The 7,808-nt window shown below is 42.5% G+C and overlaps 1 pseudogene; it reads right to left on the reverse strand.

Moving 5' to 3' along the window:
* Positions 1-2,486: 2,486 nt before the first annotated feature.
* Positions 2,487-2,920, reverse strand: LOC133260204 (small ribosomal subunit protein eS25-like; annotated as a pseudogene).
* Positions 2,921-7,808: the final 4,888 nt, after the last annotated feature.

The following is a 7,808-nucleotide window of genomic DNA, read 5'->3' on the forward strand; positions in this document are numbered from 1 at the left end:
GATTCTTTACCAGCTGACCTACCAGGGAAGCATTTCTTTGTCTCTTTAGTTGTCCAAATTCCTTCCATGTAGTTCTTAATTTTATTTGTTGAATTTTTCAGTTTTGGAATTTTCAGTTTGGTTCCTTCTTGATCTCTGCGTTTCATAATTATCTTTGTATCAGCAACACAGGACTAAGCCTAGTACCCAAGTGCCAATGAATATATGCTACATGACTGTCTGAACGATGCCTGACACAAAAATGTTAAATCCTTTCCTTGCTCTTATAAAAGTTGTTTTTTTATCCTAATGGCTTGTTTAATCACCATAATCTCCCCAGCCTTAAGCAATCCCTGCTCCATAAAAGATGACATCCGGTGAAGTTGGGAATCCCTGAGGAAATGTCCATGTTCCCTTTGGGTTTCCTAGATAGCTCAATTATGAAGATGTTAGTAATTAAGTTAAGGAGGATTTGTGGGGTGGGGGTTGTTTGGGGTTTTTTTGGTTTTGGCCTTTTTCCTTCCTTTTGTTACAATGTCTCCATAAGAATTTACAGGGGTCCTCTGTAGGCATTCCCAGACTTGAAGCTGTAATTATAGTTTTAGAAGGAAAACTCTCACACCAAAAAACGGAACTGATGAAAGCTGCAACTAGAAAATATTTCTTAAGTAAGAAAGTTACTTTCTCAAAATGGGGGGTTGATTAGTGCCACTAACGCTCACAGGGCTATGCAGTCGTTGGTATATAGAGTTGGAGAGCGGAAGAGGACAGCCTTCAACCCTGATCTGCTTGCTCCAGGTTCATGGAATGAAACACCATAACTTAATGCATCTATGTGGTTCTACCTAACTTGGCCTTTAATCACCAAGTACCTTGTGCTTTTGCGGATGGTAAGCTGGCATGGGCAGATGTGCCAGGACTGACATTGCTTTTGCGTCCGTTGCTACTAACTAGCACAGCGCTGCCATCTATCAATGTGTCCCTTCCTCTATGTCCATCTATCCATCCAGTTCATCCATCAGTTGCTTTAACCTGCCACTCTATTTAATTAATCATTTCAGTGACATCTACTATTTGTTAAGCATTGAAGATAGAATATTGAAAAAGATTTGGGAAGCTCTTAGTAGAGCATTTTATTTTGTGTGTGTGCTCAGTCATGTGTGACTCTTTGTGACTCCATGGACTATAGACCACCAGGCTCCTCTGCCCATGGGGTTCCCCAGGCAAGAATACTGGAGTGGGTTGCCATTTCCTGCTCCAGGGAATCTTACCAACCCAGGGATTAAACCCAGTCTCTTGAGTCTCCTGCATTGGCAAGTAGATTCTTTACCCTGTGAGCCATCTGGGAATCCCTTAGTAGGGCACAGCAGACTCCAAATTTTCTTGTTTGCATACAGGAAAAAATATGTATGTTTGAACAGGCAGCTTCAATACATGTATTTTTATTTCTATTATATATAAGTATATAAGCTATGAATAAGTTAGCTTTACTTCTTATTAGGGCTTCCCTGGTGGCTCGGGAAGATTCCCTGGAAAAGGAAATGGGGCTGCCATTTCCAGTATTCTTGCCCGGAGAACCCCATGGACAGAGAAACCTAGTAGGCTACAGTCCACAGGGTCGCAAAGTTTTGGACACGACTGAGCAACTTCACTTTCACTTCTTATTAATGATACAAAGATTTCAATCTCACCAAAATAAGGAATAATAATAATGATGCATTTTTAGTTAGAGGAATGTGATTGAACATACTTTCTTGCTTTTAAAATGCTGCTTCCGTTTTGTAGCGTGGCACATATTGGTTTTAAGTTCAAAGATTTCAATACTTGGTTTCAATAACCCTTACAGCTAACCAAGATAGCTCCTGAAGACTCATTAGTCCAATTAACGGACTACAATGTTTTCTATGCTGGCTACATTATGATATTCGTTTTCAATTCTGCCTCCCATTTTGCAAAGATTTTTGAGCTAGTAAAATTTGACTAGTAAAATTTCATCTTTCTTGATCAACCAGTGGTTCCTGCAGCAAACTAACTAGAAGATGTTCTATTAATATCATCATTTTATATTTGAGGGCAAAAATTGATTTAAAAGTCCATGTGGCTCAGCAGTAAAGAATCCACCTGCAGTGCAGGAGACCTGGGTTAGATCCCTGGGTTGGGAAGATCCTTTTCTAGAGAAGGAAATGGCACCCCACTTTAGTATTCTTGCCTTGGAAATCCTATGGATAGAGGAGCCTGGCAGGCTACAGTCCATGGGGTTGCAAAGAGTCGTACACAACTTAGTGACTAAATCAACACCACCACCAAACCTCTTTATATTTAAGATTATTAAACAGATTATGAAATATTGTTTCTAAGCGTAAGTACATAGATAAAGGGTTTTTAAAAATAAGTATCACACTTTATACACAGTGACCAAAAATATCAAGTACTGATGGCATTGTCTCTAAATACCATTTTCAAAATATTTCCCCCCAGAGCATGAGTTCTTTTGAAAATGGGAGTTATTTTCTCAATCATTGTTAACTCTTCCCCCCTTTTATTTAATAAAGTTTTATTTTTCAAAATGTACAGCTGGTGGGACCTGTTCATGCATCTCCACCCTTGGTGTGTCTGGTGTAAATTACTTAAGCTCCGTGCTTTGAAACTAGTTAATAAATCCTTTACTAAGGAGTTCCTGAAGGGCTGCCCTAGCCAGGGAACCATGGATCTCCAGTCTCTCAGAGATGAAAGCTGGAGGTATAAGCTTATAGTTGGGAACCTCTTTACAGAGTTTGTAATATGTTGCTTTGTTAAGCAACACTAGATTATGGAGTTTGTCCCGAACTCTGCCTTTGGACCACTTCTTCATTTTGGCCTTGCCCCCAGATTTGCTTACTGGATATTTGTCTTTCTTGGCTGACTTTCCAGCATCTTTCTTCTTGTCATTCTTGGGCGGCATAGCGAAGCTAGGATAAGATCTGCAACCAATGCCACCTCACTAAGATGCTGGACAAAAAGGCAAATTTCCCCCTTTTAATCAAAGGGTAGACTGAACAGCTTTTGGTTTTTGTTTTTTAATATTGGATGAGCAGTATGTTGCTGACAGACATGTTATCCCAGGAACATCAGTAAACACAGAACACTTGCTTTTCATAAAGGAAAAACACAAAATTCTTCTTTGCTTTTGACTGTTCATGATTTCCCATCAGATGACTGGTGAACCACCATGTCACTGTCACACTATGAAACATTGGAGAGATTCTCATTCTAGTTTAATATAATCTATAGAGCCAGTTAAGGAAACCAAACCAGTCAATCCTAAAGGAAATCAATCCTGAATATTCATTGGAAGGACTGATTCTGAAGCTGGAGCTCCAATACTTTGGCCACCAGATGCAAAGAGCCTACTCATTGGAAAAGACCCTGATGTGGGGGAATATTTAAGGCAAAAGGAAAAGAGGGTGACATAGGATGAGATGGCTGGATGGCATCACCCATTCAATGGACATGAACTTGGGCAAACTCTAGGAGACGGTGAGGGACAAAGAGGCCTATTGTGCTGCAGTTCACAGGGTCACAAAGAGTTAGACACAACTAGAGTTATTTACCTGGGCACATATTCATAGCAAAAGGTCCCAGGATGCTAAAAGTGAAAAAGCACCAATCTACTTTGGCAACTCCCATTCTCCAGATATAAACATATAAATAGAAGTTCTAATTTATCCTTTGGTCTCCAGTAGGTTACTGTGTACATTACCTGAGGTACATACCTTCTACTTGGGGAAACCTTAGTCTAGTGGGTAAAGCAATTCAGGATCAATACCCATGGAGACAGTGATGACAACACATGGGACAAAAGGCCAATGTTGTTTCCAGAGTTCTCAGCCAACCTCATGGGGAAATCTGCAGTCAGGAAAGACCATGAGAGCTACCCCAAGTGGAGGCCATGGAGCCAGGCCTCTATGCTCCTACTTTACAACACTTGCAACGACCAGTCACTGGGAATGAGTTGCCCCACCCCAGGGAGGGGGAATAGGTTTGAGCAGCTCTCTTCAGCTGAGGGTAATGCGGGGGGAGGAACCCAGCTGTGAGCCATCAGCAGACAATATCAGCACCCCCTGGAGCAATGAATGCATTGGTCCCAAAGGGAGATGAGGCAACACCCCAGAATACCCACCATATACACTCAACCTCCAATTCAAGTTGCACTGTAAACACCAGCAGGTATTTCTACACTTTGGTGAAAGGAGGAATTCCATAAATGCAGCCCTTTAAGAAAGTAAATAGGTTACGTTGGTGGGACTCTTTTTCCGCCCCGCCCCCTGAGGTATCAAAGAATACGACATTAATACTTGATGGGTGACTTCCCTGCTGGCTCAGTGGGTAAAAACCTGCCTAACTATGTAAAACACGCCATTTTGATCCTTGGTCCGAGAAAATTCCACATGACACAGAGCAACCAAGCCGGTGTACCACAAACACTGAGCCCGAGCTCCAGAGCCCACAGGCCACAACTACGAAGCCTGCATGCTACATCTACTGAAGCCCGCACGCCCAAAGCCATGCTCCACTTCAAGAGAAGCCACCATAACGAGAAGCCCGCACGCTGCAAAAAGGAGCAGCCCCCACTCACTGCAACTAGAGGAGGACCCAGCGCAGCCAAAAATAAATAAATTATTAAAAAAAAATACTTGATGGGAGATTTCTCCTAAATGGGTTTTAGCTAAAAGTCACAGACCCTGGGCAGCTTACACGGACTGACAAGCATGCGCATTATCTTGACACTCAGGCTTTCTAGAGTCCCTGTTATCCTCTTTGTCAATTAACTACTGGGATAAAATTTATCCTGGATTTAAAAAAAATTGCAGGGTAAACAGACAGATACTCACAAGAGAGATATGTGATAGTTGGATCTGCTTCCTATAACCAAAACCTAAAAATATGTTGAATCAGGAAAGGGTATCGCCATTTTGGTTCTGAGCATCTTTGAGCTGGAAGGCATCTCGGAGGTTCTGGAACTCACCCTCCTCATTTTCACAAATGAGGAAACTGAAGTCAATTCACTCGTGTAGTCAACTTACTTTCCCAGGGTCACAGACACGTTCTGCGGCTCTGGTAGCGCCAGATTCAGAAGTTTGCTCTTTTGACTCATAATTCATCGCATGACTCCAGCCCTGCATTTATTTGGCAGGCATCTGTGGCTGGCAGGATATTATGCAAAAGTCATATAATCTATATTTATGATGTCTTAAATAATTCTGAAAAAGTACTCTCAAGAGTCTCTTAGTTGTCAAGACTTTCACATATACATTTTCCATTAGCATAATTGATTAAACTATAAATGTCTCTATAAAATTATACATACTCTTTTGTTATCCAAGTGTATTTAAGCCCCTGACAACAGAGAGATCAGAAATTTATGCAACCCAACATTTGTTCACTTCCAAGGAAGATAACTAGTTCTAATAAAAGCTTCATCTGGGTAATCCATTTATGTTCATTAATACATCATAATCTCATAGCTACAGCTTCTGAACATTATCTCATTTAATCTTCCCAGAAAGTGTGACATGTCAGTTCAGTCGCTCAGTTGTGTCCGACTCTTTCCAACCTGGACTGCAGCATGCCAGGCCTCCCTGTCCATCACCAACTCCCAGAGCCTACTCAAACTCATGTCCCTCACCTCAGTGATGCCATCCAACCATCTCATCAGCTGTCATCCCCTTCTCCTCCCACCTTCAATCTTTCCCAGCATCAGGGTCTTTTCACATGAGTCAGTTCTTCACATCAGGTGGCCAAAGTATTGGAGTTTCAGCTTCAATGTCAGTCCTTCCAATGAACACCCAGGACTGATCTTCTTTAGGATGGACTGGTTGGATCTCCTTGCAGTCCAAGGGACTCTCAAGAGTCTTCTCCCACACCACAGTTCAAAAGCATCACCTTTCTTTATAGTCCAACTCTCACATCCATACATGACTACTGGAAAACCATAGCTTTGACCAGACAGACCTTTGTTGGCAAGGTAATGTCCCTGCTTTTTAATATGCTGTCTAGGTTGGTCATAGCTTTTCTTCCAAGGAGCAAGCATCTTTTAATTTCATGGCTGCAATCGCCATCTACAGTGATTTTGGAGCCCAGAAAAATAAAATCTCTCACTGTTTCCATTGTTTCCCCATCTATTTGCCATGAAGTGATGGAACTGGATGCCATGATCTTAGTTTTCTGAATGTTGAGTTTTAAGCCAACTTTTTCACTCTCCTCTTTCATTTTCATCAAGAGGCTCTTTAGTTCTTCACTTTCTGCCATAACGGCGGTGTCATCTGCATATCTGAGGTTATTGATATTTCTCCCAGCATTCTTGATTCAAGCTTGTGCTTCATCCAGCCCAGCATTTCTCATGATGCACTCTGCATGTAAGTTAAATAAGCAGGGTGACAATATACAGCCTTGATGTACTCCTTTCCCGATTTGGAACCAGTCTGTTGTTCCATGTCCAGTTCTAACTGTTGCTTCCTGACCTGCATACAGATTTCTCAGGAGGCAGGTCAGGTGGGCTGGTATTCCCATCTCTTTCAGAATTTTCCACAGCTTGTTGACAGTTTGTCACGGTTTGTCACAGTTTGTTGACAGTGTGACATGAGCAGGGAGCAAATGATTAGCTCCAATTCAAAGATGAAATGAAATATCAAGCAAAGTGAAATGGCTCACTGAAAGATACACATCCAGTAAACCATGGAGTCATAGAGAAATTCAGGTTTGTTGTTGTTCAGTTGCTCAGTCGTGTCCAACTGTTTGCAACCCCATGAACGGCAGCATGCCCCACTTCCTGTCCTTCACTATCTCCCAGAGTTTGCTTAAACTCATGCCCATTGAATCAGTGATGCCATCCAACCATCTGATCCTCTGTCGCCCCCTTCTCCTCCTGCCATCAATCTTTCCTGGCATCAGGGTCTTTTCCAATGAGCCAGCTCTTTATCATCTCATAACCCAGTATGGTAAATATGCCCTAAGGTGACAATCCCCTCCCCCTTGAGTTCTTGTACAATCTCCTCCCTTATGACTTGCTTAAAACATGGCAAAGAGGATGAGAGGTGATGATCTTTTATTTATTTTTGGCTGCACTGGGTCTTCCTTGTGGCACACGGGCTCTTCATTGCTGTGTGGGCTTTCTCTAGTTGTGGCAAGCAGGGGCTACTCTCAAATGGCGATGCACAGGCTTCTCATCAGAGCACAGGCTCTAGAGTGTGGGCTCAGTAAATGTGACCCATGGGCTTAGTTGCTCCGAGGCATGTGGGATCTCAGTTCCTGGACCAGGGATCAAACCCATGTCACCCTGCACTGGCAGGCAGATTCTTAACCACTGGGCCACCAGGGAAGTCCCATAACTATCTTTATTTAAATTTTACTTTATTGAAATACAGTTGATCTACCACATTGTGTTAATTTCTGCTGTGAGCATTCACTTGTGAGCCAGTTCCTTATTCAGAAGTCCTTCATGTACATCATCTCCTGGCTGGAGGCCTGGGTTGGTATTGAGTCCAGTGTGGTCTTGGCAGCTCACGCTCAGGATGAAAAGGAATTGGAATAGACATGTGTCTTGGACAAAGACAGTAATACGTCCTCCAAGGGTTGGAGCCATCACAAGCTGTCCCCTGATGGTGTCATCTGGTTTGCAGCCCCATAGTCCTTTGAATTGTAGCCCTCATAATCATCCTGACACTTGGAAGGGCCCCAGGCCGCTTGAGGCCTGTTTCGTTGTTGCAGTTGACTTCACCTACTAATAGAGATGTGGAACAGAGCAAGCTGCCGAGATTCTTGCTTGTGACCTTCTTTATAAATGTTAGTAT

The sequence above is a fragment of the Bos javanicus genome, chromosome 14 (assembly GCF_032452875.1).
Source record: "Bos javanicus breed banteng chromosome 14, ARS-OSU_banteng_1.0, whole genome shotgun sequence".
Lineage (NCBI taxonomy): Eukaryota > Metazoa > Chordata > Mammalia > Artiodactyla > Bovidae > Bos > Bos javanicus.